Here is a 20,171-nt window from a genome sequence, read left to right as displayed (position 1 = left end):
TCAAGGCAAAGAGATGAAAGACAGCCTGGACATGGCCCAGTGTGAAGGGCCAAGTGTCAGACCATGGAACTCAAAGAATTACTGGCAAGCCTCCCATTGGAATAGTGGTGGGAAGTTAAGTTCTTCATCTATCCCTCTCCCCCGACCCCAACCCACCTAAGGCCAGAATAACACCCCCTCCATATCCTCATGCAATACCTCACTCACGCCCTCAGAGTGGGGGACTGATCAGCATATTTTAGCCTTCTGCTCTGGGAATTCTGGTATCCAGGGACCACTTCCCTTTGGCCAGCAGATGCAGTACCTCCATGAGACCTGGTGGAGGCCCTATGGTTCTCTACACAAGCCCTACAAGACTTCATATTAATGAAAGAAGAACATGCATTATAATTCTACAGATAGTTCTCCCTGTTGAGATGATCAAATAGAAATAAATTTATTGATGGTTGGATCTATGAATTAGGGATTTGGAAAAGAAAATTCATGGGCATTTAATCTCAAGATACCCCTTACTTTTAATATTTACAGAGGCTGTAGGCAACTATTATTAACTATTTTTATTACAAAGTTTTTGGTAAAATAATAGAAAAAATTAAAAATAAATTAAAGATGGAATATATAAGAAAATGTTGAGGCTGAATTTGAACTCAAGAGTCTCCTCCCTCAACCTCCTGAGGAATTACAGTTGTGGGCCACCACATCCAATTCCAGGCAAAGATTTCATAATATGCAATAAATTTGGGACAATTTATTGCATATTATGAAATCTATGTAGTGACATAGAAACTAACTCTAGCAGTATTACTTTATTGTGGGCAATAGCCTTCATTCAAAACCAGTGTTTTCTATCCTCAAGAATTTCTAAGATGGTATACAAGGGAAGATAAAAATATGCATAATTCTATACTACAAGGTATAAAGAAAAACAAATACATCCAAGTATACACAACTAAAGAATAGAAGAGGCCTAAAATAGAAAAGGCCTCTTTTTTGGACTGAGTTTTGAAATGCCAATGATACATGAAACATTAACATATTATTACATATCAAATTAAAAGGATGAGCGAAACCTAGTTACCATATCTTATGCCTCTTTGACTTTTGAACATTGATTTCAATTTTGGAATTTTACTCTGCTTTCCTTCCAACATAAAAATATTTATGTTTTCCTTGGCATCCCTAACTATCCCAGGAGCTGTAGTCTACTAAATGTTCTCAGAAGACAGGGTGACCTGGTCATATAATGAATTAAAAACCAGACTTTGAGATTTTAGGGATTCCATGGAGTTTCCTTTATGTATACCACAGGAGAGGGAAACAGCAGAACCAAAACATTGTGGATTGTTATTGTGTTGATGGGGGATAAATACTTTGGTCACAAACTAATATTTATAAACCTGTAGAGTATACAGGCATTTGGAATCTTGTTGAAAATCTCAAAGCAAGAGTAGTTAATATGTAACCCACATATGGTGATGCATGCCTGTAATCCTGGTGGCTCAGGAGGCTGAAGCAGGATATCCTGAGTTCAAAGCCAGCCTTAGCAAAAGTGGGAAACTAAGCAACTCAGTGAGACCTTCTCTCTAAATAAAATACAAAATAGGGCTGGTATTTAGTTCAGTGGTCAAGTGCCCCTGTGTTCAATCCTGGTACCTTCCCCAAGAAAATAGTTAATAAGTAATAATTGGGTTATTTTCTAATTTTCAGAATAACTTAATATCTTTTTCAACTGATTACAATTGTTAATAGGTATTATTTGTGAAGCATTCTCAGTTTCTAAACTTAGTGCATTTGAGGAATTAGTATTTCTGAGAAATGAATTCAATCTTGCTTTTGTTGCAAATTGAAATTAATTTTACACATTAAAATCATTGAAGAAAACATTAACATTGAGTTGTCACTTTATAAAATTACTTTCCACTTAGTGTCATGTGATGGTGATGTTAGTTTTAAAAATAAGTCATTCTTAATCAAATCCAGCTCTTGCTTTTTTCCTAATTTTTCCTATTGTCAAAAGGTGATGTGAGAGCAAAGATAAATATTACACAGTGTGCTGTCAAGGACCTCATCTAATAGTGGAGAAAAACAGATTAAAATATCTCAAAATAATGTTTTGGAGGTAGTGACCTATGAAAGCAAAAGGTAGGTAAGGATGATTTTGTTGTTATTGTTATTGCTTAGGAGAAGATATTGTTCTGAGAAAGTTTTATTGACTCAACTGTGGATGACACTATATTGGCAATAAGTGTCACTTTACTTATATAGTTAAATTCCCTTCAATATGCATACACCTGCACATAACTGCTGTACAATCCTGTTTTTTTAGTGTAAAAAATATCCAGAAGTCCAGATGACTCAGCTTTTTTTGTGAGCATTTAAGGTATATCTACCTCTGTTTTATTTTAGAAATTAACAAATATTTGGATTAAGAGAATGATTTAATCTGTATATAGAGTATTTTATATATTATACCTGGTCAACAGATGCTCTGAATAGTATAGAAAAGCACTAGATGCAACATAGAAGCAAAAGCTTCTTTTACTTACTGAATTGTTTTAATTCACTACATTTTCATTTACTCTGAGGGGGAGAAAACTGGAAAGTATTGCATTATCTGAAAGAGCCACTGCACTTTTCCTTTTGTTGAGCATGATTTATATATCTGTGAATCATATTGCCTGTGATATATGCAGAGTAAAACATCTCTAACATTGTTATGTATTTTTCTTTCTAAGCTTCACAGTTAAAGAAACCTCATTAATTATGTGCATTTCTGCAGTTTCTCAACAAATAATGAGACCATTGTAGTTCAAAAAAATTTAGTCAATTTAACTTGATTCTCATCACCACAACAAATTCATCAAAAGCTTATTTTATATCATATGGCTATTTATTTATAATTATGAGTTGGGTGTTGGTAGAGAAAAGAAGGAAGAAATTGTAAAAACAATAAAAGAGAAAAAATCCATTATTCTAGAAGAAACTACTTGAATAATTTTATTGTATTGATTGACTGGTTATAAGTCATTTTTTTCTAATTCTCCAATGTTCCAAACTCTAAATTCAGTCTAGATCAGTAGACTGTGTCTTCTGGAATACAACATGACTTGGATACAAGTTAGAAAATTAGTATATTGGTTATTTCAGATCCCTTAGTACAATTAAGTACCATTAAATAATATTTCATTGAAGGTGCTTTACCTGATTGCCAAATGACCAAATAACCTTTTTCTCTCCACCACCAACTGAGAGATTTGTTATATTCAGAAGTATGTGCTTTCTTAACACCTACTTAGGAATTGTGTTAAGTATTTATGTAGTTAAATTTGCTACTCTGGGGTTGGGATTATAGCTTAGTAGTTAAGCACTTGCCTCAAATGCATGAGGCACTGGGTTTGATCCTCAGCACCACATAGATACATAAAATAAAGATATTGTGTCCATCTACAACTAAAAAAAATAAAAATTGCTACTCTGAATAGTAGCAATTTAGAATAGAATATATTTGAATCGTGTTCCATAAAAACATTCTGATTGATTGTAATCAACCTTAGTTGTTCCTCTTTGGAGTTTTAATCAGTGAATATGACAGATAAATGGCTGGAGACTTTTCATGTATTACTTTCTCTTTAGAAAGCAGCAAAAAGGACTTTATTTTACTCTGATAGTTTGCTAGATCCAACTTTAGAATTGCATAAAAATACAGAAAAGAACAAAACAAAGAGAAATACAGAAAACCTAGTAACACTCTGAAGATTAACTTACATGCAGTCATTTACATGTGAAAAGACAAATTTTTTCTTACTTCACTTTCAAGTTACATGTTTTATTTCTGCCAGTTTTAAACTTCCCAGCCTTTAAGCACAAAATTTATCTATACATAATATCAATTCAGCTCTTTATAGTATAATCTAAAGATGTTAAGTTTTCCTCAGTTATCCCTGTGAGTGATTAAAATGTGGGTATTAGACTGGGCATGGTTGTGTATACCTGTAATCCCAATGGCTCTGAAGTTGAGGCAGGAGGATTGAGAGTTCAATGTCAAGTTCAGAAACTTAGGAAGGCCCTCAGTAACTTAGAGACACCTTGTCTCAAAATAAAATAGAAACAGGACTGGGATATAGTACTAGAGTTAAATACCTTGGATTCAAATTTTTGTACCTTTATCCCACTCCCCACCAAAATGGGTATTAGAGGGGCAATGGGAATATGGAAGGGATATTAGGGGCACATGAAGGAAAGTCCATTAGAATAAAGAACAATGCATTATCTTCACTAACCCTCATTCAGAATGAAGTCAATTAGGCTTTGAACAGAAATTTCAAGCAAAAAAACTCTTTTTTCTTTCTTGTCTTTTCCATTGTTCTTATATTATTGATTTTCCACTTTCACAGAAATACTTACATACAAGCAAATGCATATATACCCTCAAGGACAAAAAAAAAAGATATATTTCATTATATTTTAGAGAGTAAACACATTCTTCTGAGGACCAGCATGGAATACATGAAAATGTGTACAATAGCAGTTTTAATAGAAAAACCAAATAGTAAAGAGTACCCAACTCTGATAAGAACAGATATTTTACATGTTTAATTGGAAAACTTAATAAATTAGAAAAAAATTAAAAGTGACATATTGTGTTTAAATTGAGGATAATGGAGGTGGGGATTTAGCTCAGTGGTAGCGAGCTTGTCTAGTATATGTGAGGCACTGGGTTCAATCTTCAACACCACATAAAAATAAATAAATAAAATGAGGGAATATAATAAAAATTGAGGAGGACAAAACTTATAGTATATTTCTGGTTTTTAGTTTTTGAACAAAAATCTACTCTTTTTCATAAAATATTAAGATACATGCAATGTCTGAATTTCACCAATTTTAATTATTCACACTATACATTTCACATTGCTCTTATTTGTGTAATTTAAATTTTATTGTTTATAAGGTAATCCAAGTAATACTATTTGGTAATTATATCCACAAATTTCAGAAGTTAAACTAGGAGCTTTTTAAAATTAAAATAATAGCTTTTAAATACTGAGCACCTCCTTTGTAATACCCCAAGTTTTTTTAACCTTGGACATCTCTTATTCGTCATATTTAATGTTATGCCAGGTACTATTCCCTTACAAATGTCTTATCGGGGTAAATGTGTGTACACACATGTACTAGAAAGATTGGGTAGAACATAGATAAAACCATTAGTGTTAGAACATCCTGAGTGGGCTAAATCCTGGAGCTCTCTAGATGCTTTAAGATCTCAGAAAAATGTGGTAACTGCATTGTGTTTTAGCATCCTCACCTGAGAAATAAGAATAGAAATAACATCTCCCATGTTGGCTTGCTATAAGTATGATAGGATGAAAATATTAATACATGTGCATAGACACATCTTGGAAAAACAAAAACAGTGTTCAGTAGTACTATTAATTTACTTTTTATTTCACTGGTGTTGTAACTTCGTTAAATATTTCAGTACATTGTAAAACCAGTATATTATAAAACCAAAACACAAAATTCCTACATGCAGCTGTTCCCTTTGTGTAATTCTGTATTTTCCACTCCTGAAATATCTAGTTCATAATATATTGCTGTTGACAGTAGCTGTATCACTTCTACCATTTGATATACTATTTGCCCTTATAGTAAAGTAATTTTACTCACATGTTACTAGATCTACTTAACTTGGTTGCTTGAACTCTAAGGTTTCTCCATGACCATATGGAATCCACTCTATGTAGATATATTGATCAACTTTTTTCATATTATTATTATGTTAGTACTATCTGAACAAACTATAACATGTTCAAAATAATATCAAACTAATCATGAAGAGCAAAATGGAATCTTAGAAGGCCTTAATCTTAGATTGGAGCCAGGCAGCCAGGAAATAGTGCGTTCTCATCATCTGAAATGACATTCTACTTAAGAAAACATTATGAAATTAATTATACATCTTCATAAGATAGGATTATAATTTTGTGTCATAAGTAAAAAGATACCAAAAATGTTTCATAGAAGTAATTTTAAAAAAAATTGTGCCATATGAATGTATTGAACCACAAGCTTCAGACCAATTCTAATTTTCATTTGAAAAACAAATCTCCATCATCTGAATATAGATATTTCCTGGAAGGATACTTTATATCATAAAATTTTGATTGGTTCTTCTTATATTGGTATGAGAAATTACATATATATTTATATGTTTTGAAGTAGCTTTTGAATTCTGGAAAATGTGGTATTTAAATAAAGGTGTCTTCTAAACTAAAGACCTCTGTAGGAATGGTTCTTAATCTGAAATTCTACTTATCCTTTAAGTGTCTATCTTGTACTAAAAGCACAGAATATGTTAAATAAAATACAACATGGAAATTTAAATACATACCAAATTTTAAAAGACATAATTGTACTCTAGTAGTAGAAAGAAACAGAAATGTTGGCTGAGGTTGTGGCTCAGTGGTAAGAGTTCTCACCTAGCACATGCAAGGCCCTGGGTTCTATCCTTAGCACCACATAAAAATAAAATAAAGATATTGTGTTCAACTACAACTAAAAAATAAATATTTTTTTAAAAAAGAAATAAATTGAAATGTTAAAGCCGGCCTATATTTCTACAGTAATTGGATATTTAGTTCTAAAACATCTATGTTAAAAGCAGGAAAATTTGAAGTACCCCCATAGAACTGGGTAATATTATAGAACTGAAGCTGAAATTTTCAGTTGAATTTAACTGTCTGAAAATGAGACAGTGTTTTAGATCCTTTGTAAACTATTCTTCCACTTATCAATGTTTTATTATGAAAAATATTTGAACTTAGGTCAAAAATAAAATATATCTTTATTTTTGAAACAATTAGATATTACTGTCATGGACACAATTTTATCCATTCCCTCATTAAAAGAAGTTACTACCTGACTTTTAAATGTATTTATAGTGTTTTCTTGCATTTTTGATTTTTAATTTTGTTGAATATTTTACTTTTATATTTGAACAAAGCCAAATATATCTCTTTTTTTTCCATTGTAGGTAGGATTAATATTTCTTGGCTATCTTTCAAAGAATTCTTACCACTTCCAAAATTACACACAGAATAATATATACTCTTAGTGAATTAATGTGTTTTGGCTTTGAGAAAACCTTTGTCTTAACTGAAAATCTTAAATAAAAACTTGAACCTGAATTTGACAAAGAAAAAATTTACATATGTATGTACTTATTTTTATAGACACACATACATACATATATATGTTACACACATATATATGTATTTATGTGGCATATCATATGTATATGCATGCCACATAAATACATATATATGTACATACACACACACATGCACACACACACATATGCACATATATCCTTACCATTGACTTCCTGATTTAAGTTCAAATTACCAGGATTATTTTATATTATATATAATTTTTATTTTTTCTTTTTAGATGCACATGGTGGTAAAGTATATTTTGTAATATTATACATACATGGAGTATAACATTCTAACTGGGATCCCATTCTTGTGGTTGTACTTGATGTGAAGTTTTACTAGTTATGTATTCATACAGAAACTTGGAAAGTTATGTCAGTTTAACAGGGTTTTTATATACTGCAAAGTATTTTCATATGACTCACATCATAAAAATACATCAGAAAGTAAAACCAAACAATGTCTATTCTGACCATTTATATAAGGTTATTATGCAAATAACACCACTTATAGCTATGAAATTTTGTGTAAAATACAATTAATTTATTCTTTCTACAAATTTAATCACTTGTATTTTTTATAATGATTGCTAGGGATTCTTCCACATCTCATGTCTACATTTACTACCCAAGAAAGAAGATAGAGGCATATAGGTAATGAACCTTTTTTCTCCCATTTCTCAGATGATGACAGTAACATGACCAAAATGTATCACATTGCTGTAGGTCTTTTATGAAGAAAGTGACTCATTTCCTCTTTTTTAATGTACTTAAGCATACAACTTTTCCCCTGAAATAGTATCCTAAAACATGAGATAATACAATTATATTGAGGAGAAACATACTTTCTTCACTTAAATCAATAGGATTATAGCACTATAGTGCTGTAAGGTGATAATTTTATAATACCAGGTACTGTATTATATACATCATATGAATTATTTTAGTTATTTCTAGTTATGATAGGGATTAAAACATAATATAATGAAATTATTAAGTCATGTTAATGTTCTGAGTATGTGCTAAATATATGTCATATGTATTCTAAAGTAAATAATTTGGAATTTAGATATGAGGTTTTTCATAGAAAGAGTTAACCCATTTGAGCATTTTAAGGTAATTTTCAGAATACAAACTATAACACAAATATAGCAGTTTGAATAATTCAATTTCACAGATATTTTTGTTTAAGTAAATAATGATTTGTTACATATGACTTTTTTTCTTTCCATTGTTTAGAAAAATTTCTAAAATTATTTGTAAGACTTTTGGGAGAATAAATACTAACTGAATTTCTACACAATACTATTTTAAACCTTAGATTCAGAAAATCAAATTTTGAAACATACATATTATAGGCAAGCAAATATATTAACTATATACACATGAGTTTATGTTCATAATTTTTATGATTCAGTAGTTATTTTTAGTAACTCTGGGGCACACATCCTTATTATCTACACATTTATGCTACACGTTATATATCAAAATAAGTCCATAAGGTACACAGAAACAATATGTATCTGTACAGTGAATTATATGGAAAACTCCAATTAGAGTCTGAATTTTTTTTAAATAAATGACAGTTGATTGCATTACAATTCTTATTACACATATACAGCACATTTTTTAATATATCTGTCAACATAAAGTATTTTGACACCAATTCGTGTCTTCAAACATGTACTTTGGATAATGATGTCTTCACATTTCACCATCCTTGCTAACCCCCTCTTCCTCCCTTTCCCTCCCACCCCTCTGCCCTATGTAGAGTTTCTCTATTCCTCACATGCTCCTCTCCCTACCAACTATAAATCAGCCTCCTTAGAGAAAATATTTGACATTTGTTTTTGGGGGGATTGGTTAACTTCACTTAACATTATCTTCTTTAATGCCATCCATTTACCTGCAAGTGCCATGATTTTTTTCTCTTTTATTGTTGAGTAAAATTCTATTGTGTATGTATGACACATTTTTAATCCATTCATCCACTGAAGGGAATCTATTTTGGCTGTAGAGTTTAGCTACTATGAATTGTGCTGCTATAAACATTGATGTGGCTTTGTTCCTGTAGTGTGGTGATTTTAAGTCCTTTGGGTTTAGACTGAGGAGAAGGATAGCTGGGTCAAATGGTGGTTCCATTCCCAGATTTCCATGGAATCTCCATACTACTTTCTATATTTGATGCACCAATTTGCAGTCCTACCAGCAAAGTATGAGTGTACCTTTTTTGACCATGGGAAAAATAGAGGCAGATTTCATCTTCTTACTACTCAAAAATAAATTGCCTGATAAATTGCAGTAAAATTCTAAGGACATTTAAAAAGTTTCATGCATGTATTCTTTTCAATTGTTGGCAAAATTTCAGATGCCTTTTGAAAATAAGTTTTGATATAGAACAAATGGCTAAATTTATATTTTATAGTTCATTGTATGATATACCAAGTAAAGAAATCCCTTAAGGATCTTTTTTTAATTCAGCATAAAAATAAAATTTGAGATTATGAACTGTGCACCAACTTCTGAATTCTAATATCCTGTAGAAGTTTACAATAACACCTCTCTTAAGTAAAGTCTGCAATTTAAACATGCCACAGCTAAACTTCCACTTGCACTTTGTTTTAACCTAAGAAACCACTCACACCTTGTTAGCAAGCTCTGGGATGCTATGGAAACAGTACAAAAATTACATTAGCAATAAAATAATAAGTGTATTTAAAATTAGTTCTTCTCTTTCTTCTTTTTTTTAGTAGTGGTTAGGATTGAACCCAGGGCCTTATGCAAGTAAGGCAAGCATTTTACCAACTGTGCTATATCCCCAGCCCCACAATTAAGTGTTGTGGTTATGCATTAGAAGTTTTTTAATCCATATCAAAAACTTTAAAAATCAGGCTTTGTAAAAATCATTCATAGTATAATTTAATTTTATCTATTTCTTCAAGTATTTAAGAAATTTTCCCAAACTCAGTCATGGTATTGATCAGCTTAAAGGCATGGTGAGAGTCCTTTCCATTGTTCAGCTTCAATAACAGTTAGAGAAACTACTATACCATGCATATTTCCTGGGGCTAGTGACAGAGATGTTATGGGTAATAAAAGCTGTGTGATGGCATTGGAAAGCCAGTCTTCTTGGAGAGAAACTACTAAAATTACATTTTGCATACTTGGCTCTTTCATGGTGACAGAGAAATATCCTGCATAGCAAATGTGTTCAATACTTAAAATTCGTCGTATGTCATAATTAAATGTGAATAATGATAAAAGGATATTTTTCAGATGTTTAATATTACAACAATATTTGTACTAGCAGAAGTAGTTTGAAACAAATCCATTCTTCTTAATCATATTTTAGTAATTTAGATTGAGTTTGGAATGCATAATTCAATTGTTGAGTTAATTGAGTCTGTGTACATGTGGATTAACCAAGCTCTAATTGTTCTAAAGTTGAGTAATTTCAGAGCATTTATTTTACTTCCTGGGTGATATTTGAACATTCCCTTTATTCAAAGAAAGATTTCTGGGGAGACGGATAAAAGAAATCTCTAAAGCAAACTTAAAATCTGAATATGAACAAAAATTAGTATTATGTAAGATGAAAGGTAAAATAGTCAAAATAGAAGCAGTCCTAAGATGTGCTTTTCAAACTCATTGTGTATCCACTATGACATAGCTAATCTACCATAAATGAATGTCAGTGTCAAGAGAGGCCACATTTAAAAACAACCAATAAAAAAAAAAATAAAAATAAATAAATAAATAAATAAATAAGGCTAAAAAAAAAAAAAAAAAAAAAAAAAAAGATGTTACAAAAATACCAAAATGGAATTCTAAACAATATTCAAGTAATACATCAGAAGTCAAGAAACAGAATCAAAACTAATGATTGCACAGCAGAAAAAAATAAAATGGCAGCCCTAATAAATAAATTAATGATATAAAAATATACTAAGTATGTCAACTAAATCGAAGACAGAGAGAGGCAGAATGAATTTAAAACGTGATATAATTATATTGTTGTGCTTCATAATTTCACTTCATGTATGATAATATAGATTACTTCATGGAAAACCCCATATAACATACAGAATTTCTTGAAAGGAGACAGAACCCATAAATCTGAATGTGAATAGTGGAAAATTTGCAAATACTAAAATCTTATCTCATGGCTTATCATCAACATAAAGTAGAGATTAAGATGCAGCTCTTTTTTTTAAAGAGAGAGAGAGAGAGAGAGAGAGAGAGAGAGAGAGAGAGAGAGAGAAAGAATTTTAATATTTTTATTTTTCAGTTTTTTGGAAGACACAACTTCTTTGTTTGTATGTGGTCTGAGGATCGAACCCGGGCCGCACGCAAGCCAGGCTAGCGCGCTACCGCTTGAGACACACACACACACACACAAAAGAAGCAGCTCTTGCTATTCAAAGGACTGAAGTGATCTGTGCTGAAATGGCATCAGTTACATCCTGCCACCTCCATCCACACACATTCATTCCAACTACACTATTACCACAACCAATGGTTGGAAGAAAAATTTAGAGCCAGTAGTTTCTAGAAGTTAACATTTATCCCATTAATATTTGAAAACCTAAATAGAAAATAGCAGACAACATTGCAAGTCACATATAAGTTAGAAAATACTCAAAAGCAGGACAACATTGTCTTGCATTGTTCTGTAACTAAGCAAAGGTGCTGCTTGAGGTGCCTAGATGTGAACATTAGAGTGGGATAGGGATTTGTAGACCATATGAGAAGATAGGCCAGGGAGGAAGGCTATCAGAAAGCCTGAGGAGTACTGTAACATATTTCATGGTACATAAATAAGAGTCAGTTCTAAGGCAGCAATTTGAAATAAATTGCACTGGGGAAAATATGTTTTAAAAACATAAAATGAAATGTAGATGCTTATAGATGCTTAATGGAAATGGAGGGTATTTCAAAGTTTTTACCCTGTCCACTATAGTCTAAATTCTTAAGCAAAATAAACAAATGTCATTTATGTAATAGTTAATGATTTCCAAACCATGGTCACTTGCATATTTCCTTTAGTCTTTGTCACTATGGTAAATAACATCACCATTATATAAAAGGGGAGGCAGAAGCACTGAAAACTTAACTGAATTTACTGAAACCATATGAGTTCCAAGAACAGGTAAACATACTATAGATGTTGCAGTCTAAACGTCCATAATTAATTCATGTACCATGCTAACTTTTATGGCCACATAAATCTATAAAGAGAATAATGTCTTATATTGGCAAATTCACTTTTACCATGATTAATTTCATTGTGATAAATGATTTTCAATGACTGCCTCATTTGGAAATCTTAATGAGTGTCATTCCAAAAAAATTGCATTTCTAAGTAGAGTTAAATCCTTCTTTGTGTTGGTAATTTATTGTCAAAAGGGGATGTCATTATACAATAATAAGGTTCTTATATTAATGTACTTTCACAGCATTGGAAATAAGAATTAGCTTGTCTTTAGTGAACAAAAAGTATCACGTAGGAATAGCCTTGATGTGCGTAATTCCTAATAAAAGCAGTTAAAAGGTAAAACATTGATTTTTTTTTATAAAACTCTCCATTATGTAGTGTTACCAAAATACGCTGACTTTAAAATATTATCTTTTTAATGTCTTTCAGTATCTTTTAATATAAAAATAAATTAGTTTTTTTTGAAATTGATATGTAATAATCATACATATTTATGGAGTGCATTACTGTGATACTTCAATACATGTATATAATATGCAATAATCAAATTAGGATAATTTCATACCCATAACCTTAAATATTTCTTATTTTTTGTGTTTGGAACATTAAAACTTATTTTTTCCCAACTATTTTGAAATATAATGAATTTTTGTCAAGCAGGGCTGGGGATGTTGCTCAGTGTAAGAATGCGTAACTACTATGTGCAATGTTCAGAGTTCAAACTCCAGAGCTGACAAATAATGGTAACCACATTGATCCTACTACACTGTAGAACACTAGAACTTATTCCACCTAACTAATTGCATTTTTGAACCTGAAAAACATATTCTCTCTAAATAATATTTCTTTGTGTAAATAGGTAGGTAGAGATATTGTGTTATTTCCTCCCTTCAAAAAGACAAATTAATAAAATATTTATTACTTACAAGCCAAAAGTGAGCATAAAAGAAATAGGAAAAATCGGCATAATTAGAAAATTGATCAATCTGGGTATTCCCATGAGAGGCACACATCATTTCTTCTTATAGCTACTGTCAATTACTTCTGATTTCTGGTTTTTGCTTATGTTCCATTTAGGTAGGCAGTTGACAACTAGTTTGAAACTAACATATAAAAAATTACATAGTCTAAAAGTTGTACTTCTTATTTAATTTCTTTACCAAATATTAATATTTTAAATACATGATAATTATTCTATAAAATATTAGCACTTTGATTTGTTAAAAGAAAGGAACTAATCAAAAATCCACTGATTCTTTCTGAAAACTTCTCTATCTTGACCTTTTTCTCTGTCTGTCTGTCTGTCTCTCTCTCTCTCTCTCTCTCTCTCTCTATCTATCTATCTATCTCTCTCTCTCTCCCTCTGTCTCTTCTCTCCCCCATCTCTGTTTCCTGACTCCACCATGAGCTGAGCAGCTTCTCTCTTCTGGGCCTTTCCCCCATAATGTACTGCTTCACCTTAAGCTAAAAGAAATAAAGTTGGCCATCTGACCACTGAAACCATGATCCCCAAATAAAGTTTTCCTCCTTAAATGTGTTCTCTGGGGGAAACTGAGTCACAGTGACAGAAAATTTGACTTACAGAAATTGGTACTGAGAAATGGGGTCCTTGCTATAATTAACATGACCATGTGATTCAGAAATCTTTGGAACTTGTTTGTGGGGAAAAAAATTAATAGTTTAGAGATGCAAGCTGGAAAAGCATTAGAAAACTCAAAGTGGAGCTGAGTGAGTAATTCTAGTGGGAGCTCAAAAAACCAGAATGTTGATGGAGATATAAACTGTGCTTATGACTTTTCAGAAGGAAATGAGGACTCTGTTGGGAATTGGAGTATAAGACACTCAAGTTATATTCTGGAAAACCAGAAAACTTGGTTATATTTCCCCATGTTCTAAATCTTTGTGTGAGGCTGAATTTAAAAGTGATGGATTACTAATAAAATTGAAATAAAAACAGAAAACAATGAGAGATTTTTCTCAGAGTCTTACCATCTCATCAAAGTTATTACTTGTGGTTTTATATTTTATTGCACGCATAAAAAATTTTATATGTTACAGAGATATTGTTGGTCTAATATATTTATAATACAAATTTTTAATTTTATTTCAGATTCAAAAATTACTTTTCTTTTCATAATACCTCTGTATTTTTTCTCTTACCCAAGTCTAAATACTACATTTTAGCCTGCTGTTATCCTTAATGTACTAGTTATTTTTTCTCTATTATGTTCCTTTCTTAAAATTTCTTAGTATTTTTTTTAACAGACAACAATTAATACATATATTCTGATACAAAGGCAAGATAAATCAACTCTTTGGGGTGAAATACATTTGAATCTATCAGATTGTTTTTATATATAATTATGTGCCAAATACTGTGTATGTAAGAATGTGATATGGAGTGAAAAAGATTAATAAAATCATGTGTTTGCACATGGAGATAAAAAAGAAGAAGAAAGAAGCACCACTTCAGACAAAAATGTCCTTCACTGAAGGCAGGATGGTGACTCTGAAAAATCAGTACTTTATAAACATCAGCATAAACATAAGTATTTTATAATAAAAAAGACTATTGTCAAGTTAGCTCAAATAAAATAATAGGATTTATATAAGATTATGCTCCATTCTCAATGGGTATATATAAATTAGTAATCATTGAAAATTATGTTTATTATTAATAGGTGAAAATCAATACATGGATTTCTTCAGGTATGGAACAAATACAAAAACCCACATTCTTTGCATTTCAACATGTGACATACGGCAATGATAAAATAGTATGGTAGAATTTGCAGAAGACACAGTTGAGTTTCAAGATCAACTTTTTCATTATGAAAGTTAATATTTAAATATTTATATTTTCTCTCAAAAATTTCTTACCTTATGAAAATTAAGAAGCATTTCTGTTTGTTATTTAACATTTCAATAAATATTAGCTTTGAATATATGATCAATATTGTTAAATATATATCTTCCTTTACCAATAAGATGCATTGAAAATCTAAACAATATTAAGTAATTATGTGCAATGCTACACCAAGTGTTTTCTTAATCTCCACATCAGTGGGTATATAGTTAGTTTATTTTAGAAAATTCTAATGGAAAAATTAGCACTTTGAATCTTGGTATTCTACTTTTGGCACCATGTTTAACTTTTCATGAACTGTCTGGTTGTTTTGCAAATGTATAATTCAGCAAGTGTGTATAAATTAAATGAGTCCACACATAAGTTAATAAACAGAACACTCTATGATGTTCTGATTCAAATGTTGTATAATTTCATCCAGGACTTATGGGTATAGAACTACTGATTCCATCTGAAATTTTTAAAGATACAAAAAGTATTATAGAAAATGTTGGAGATGTGGCTCAAGTGGTAGTGCACTCGCCTGGCATGCGTGCGGCCCGGGTTCGATCCTCAGCACCACATACAAAAAAAGATGTTGTGTCTGCCGAAAACTAAATAAATAAATAAATAAATATTTTTTTTAAAAAACTTAAGTAAATATGTGATTTTTCTCACTCGTTTTTTTATAGTTAGGGAAGATTATTATATAGTATTTCCCCAAACCAATAAATTAATGTGTCATTGTCCGTGTATATTGATTTGATAAATTATAGGTATACTGAGAATGGTTTACAAAATTGCAAACACAAAGCAGCTGTTAATTTATATAAAAATATCATTCACAACAATATTTCAAAATATTTATGCTTTTCCTTTAAAGACATTTAAATAACTTATTTATCATAATGTAAAAATTAAACATGACTTAAAAGGGAAAATTTTAGAGACTGTGAGAACATAATTGAAAATTAAAGTAAAATAATGAAGATGTAACCCTTAACCAAGTTCATAAAATAATTATGATGATATCTTTGCAACTTTTTAAGGTTTAGCCATATGTAAATTAAATAGAGAAATGCAGACGTTCATTATCAGCATGTGGTTTTTCAAATGTATATATATTCTTTTCAGATGCTTTGGTCTTTAAATGGCAGTTAGTCTCTTGAACTTAGGGAATAAAAACAACAATTAAATTATATGCCAATTGGCTTATTATGTGGAAATACTATAATCCATATGGTAAAAGAGATGAAGATATTTTTGTTCCTTTAAAAAAAATGGTTTCATGGGCTGGGGGTTTGGCTCAGTGTCAGAGTGCTTGCCTCCAACATGTGAGGCACTGGGTTTAATCCTCATCACCATATAAAAATAAAAACAAATATATTATGTCAATATATAACTAAAAATATTTTAAAAATCTTTTCACATGGCTAATCTCTTTCACTAAAACTATCTTCAAATAATAAGCTTCTTCTTTTCCTCAATGGTACATGTCCTTCATAAGCAGAGGGATACAATAGCAGAAACTCCTGATTAAATTTGTAGGTAATGTTTGAAAAATCCTTCAGTGAAAGAAGAGCTTCACAGATTCAAAATGTGTTATTCTGCTTTTTGTACATATGACCAAAGTACCTGATAAGAACAATTAGGAGTAAAAAGTTATTTTTGTTGATGGTTTTGGAGTCCTCATTTCATAATCAGTCAATTGTATTGCTGTGGGTCTGAGTTGAGGCAGAACTTCATGGTGAAGGAATATGATGGATAAAAAATGCTCAGCTCATGAAAGTAAAAGGTGAGATGGGTGAAGGAGAAAGGAAGAGGCCAGGGATGATTACAGTCCAAGACCATACCCCCAGTGATCTCCTTCCTCCAGCCAAACCCCACATGTCTCCAATAGTCCCTACCATGCAGTAGTCCATTCAGCTATCAATGGATTAATCTCTAGTTGTAACAATAGTAAATTTTGATTGCAATGTTTAGAAATCAATTTTGACATTGAAAGGCATCCAGTAGTATTATTAAATGAATTCCACATTCTCAGCTCCTGGCTTAAAAAAAGATAGATTAAATATTTTTGTCAACTTTCAAAGAGATTATAGTTCTTAACCAAATAATTTAAATTAAAAAGTAAGCATATGAGTAATAGAAGTTAAATAAAGTCACAGCAGGAGTAAAATTGATTAAAAGTCTTTGTTTATTAAAGTAAACAAAGTTAACTAGCTATATAAATCAAGTGTTCATGGAAAAAAGTTTGTTTTTATATAAATCTAGCATAAATTTTATTTCAAAATTAATTGATATTCCAACCCATCATAGCTTCCCTGTATTAATTATTTTTGAACATTTCCTTTGACAAGGAAACTACTTCAACATTATTATCCTGCAATTTAATTTTAATTTGTTAGAGCTGAATGGAAAACAAACAAAACAAGTAAAAAAACAGAAAATATTTGTAGAAATTGTTGCATTATTTAAAGAAGATGAATAAAAGAAGTGGGCATTACCATTTTCGATTATTCAACAAATATTCAGTGTCTATTTTTAGTTGAAGTAGCTTGAAAAATAGAAATTCATAATGCTAATTGTACTTATTGAGAAAATATTCATATATAGTTTGATAGATAAATATTAGTTAGAAGATAATGGATGGATGGATAGATAGACACCCACTTTACCTGAAGTCTGCCATATTTAGAAGAATTTTCTGGAGTGAAAATTGAGTACAGTTTATTATTCTATAATTTGTCCAGTAATGAAATCTCTCATTTTGAGATTTCAGCACATGAATCAACTTATACTTTTGTCCACACATATTTGTCTGTTTGCAAGCAACCAGTGAATTTTATTACCTGATTGTGAGATGCATAGGTGGAAGGATAGATGTGAATGGATAAGACAAATCTATCAAGAAGGAGATCTTATCTCCACAATACCATCAGTGTCATAGTTTAAATAGAGTATATGAAATAAAAAGTGATTAGTGTGAAAATTATTTCTGTGCTATTTAATGAATATTAGCTAGCCCTCTACTAAGACTTTGATCCTAACATCAATTGGGCTATTTACTGTTTGTGTCACTTTGTGCAAGGTGCTATAACAAACACAATTCTAAACCTGAGTTTTGTATTTCATAAGCTGCACAGAATAATGCTAGTTGTGTAGCTTGTGGGAGTTTGCTTGTTTTGCTTTGTTTTGGTTTAGTTTTGTTTTTTCAGACGTTGTTTCAAATAAACTATTTCTACAGAACAATCAAAAAGAAACTATTAAGCTCTTTGTTGCTCATAGGTTCATTTAATTTTGCTTTTCATTTTCATACACTTGAAATCATATTTTATCTTTTCATTTGCATTTCCTTTGCCTTTCTCCATCTCCTTTGATCTGGGCACCTAGTGATTTATTATATAATTATGTCTAAGCCCTTTCTTTCAGCAATTTGGGATAGCCAGAAGGAAATGCCAGAGAGATAATTTAAGGATAAGCTCAATGGGAAACTTTGATGCACTTGAAGAATCAGATTAAAAACTATGTATATAACCATAAACCAGTAGACTATGTGTAAAGAAAGACTTTGACCAGGTGCTAGACAACCTGCCTTGCTCTGTCATCAACAGTGAGAAAATCATCTGAAAGGAGCATAACTCAAAAAGGTCTATGAGTGCAATTAATCACAATAAAGATACACAGGTAGGATCCACTTCTGTTTGGAAGGTGTAGGAAAACATTTGGAAAGTAGAGGTATAAAAAGAAGAGTAGGATAGAATTTCAAATAGACATAACAATACAGATCAGAGTGTAGTTAACGTTAAGGAAGCAAATTTTTTGCACGATGAAATTTTCTTTAAAAGTTTTATTTTAATTGCCAGAAAAATTAACGAGTGTATATTTTCCTCCCTAGATGACAACTTAGGAATAGAATTGAAATATTTGATGAACGATTGCAGTCAGAAATGTCATGAAAATAGTTCTTAAATAAAGTGGAAAAATTCTCATATGTACACATGCGGTTGTACAAATAAATATCAAAAGTTAACGCAAAGCAATATTATATTAATTTTAGCATATTTTTCTGTAAATAATATATTCAGTCACACTTGAAATAATTAGAGTGAGAAATAGATAATTCTATTTTTGAACTTTGAAACAAGAAAAATTTACTGCTCTGATAGGTGAGTAATATAATTCAAAATACTATTTTCAAACAGGTCAGTGAGTTTGTGCTGGGTCCTGCATATATTCCCCTCTAATTCTTCATCTTTCTTTCTTTTTTTTTTTTTTTACATTTTAACCAAACAAAATTAAGGGTCTCTACCTTGTTAATATTTTGAATATGGCTTTTTAATAGTATATTAATTAACCTGTGTGAATATTAATCTTTATAAATGGCATATCTGTGTTCTTCACATTATGCAAATTAGCTGGCTTTCAGAAGCAATTGCATTTATAAAAGACAGAATATTAAATACAAAGTACCTATTACTAGAGAAATCAAGTTACCTTCAATTTTTTTTTTATTAAAAGGAAGGTTTTGATTAAAACAAAGAACATGGTGAAAGAGTATAAAAAGTTAATTTGAGGATGTAGACAGGAGTCTATTAGGGAACTTTATAGGAGATTATAAGGCTTTTGTACATTACTTTTGGAAACTTGAAAAAAATTTTCAAAGCATTTTAAGTTATGACCAGACAAAATGACATTTGTATTTATATGGATATGGTTTGCAGAGTAAATTACAGGACTAATTTGGAATTAGTTAAAAGGAAAGACTAAGAGAGTTACAGGTTCAGCAAAGATGCCAGTTTAGGTCAGGGTGGTTGACATGAATGAAAAAAAAAAAGTATATCATTTAAGACATTTGGAGTTGCAGGACAGAAATTCAAATGTGATTTGGCTTA

The sequence above is a fragment of the Callospermophilus lateralis genome, unplaced genomic scaffold (assembly GCF_048772815.1).
Source record: "Callospermophilus lateralis isolate mCalLat2 unplaced genomic scaffold, mCalLat2.hap1 Scaffold_45, whole genome shotgun sequence".
In the NCBI taxonomy this organism is placed as follows: domain Eukaryota; kingdom Metazoa; phylum Chordata; class Mammalia; order Rodentia; family Sciuridae; genus Callospermophilus; species Callospermophilus lateralis.
This window is presented reverse-complemented; position numbering follows the sequence as displayed.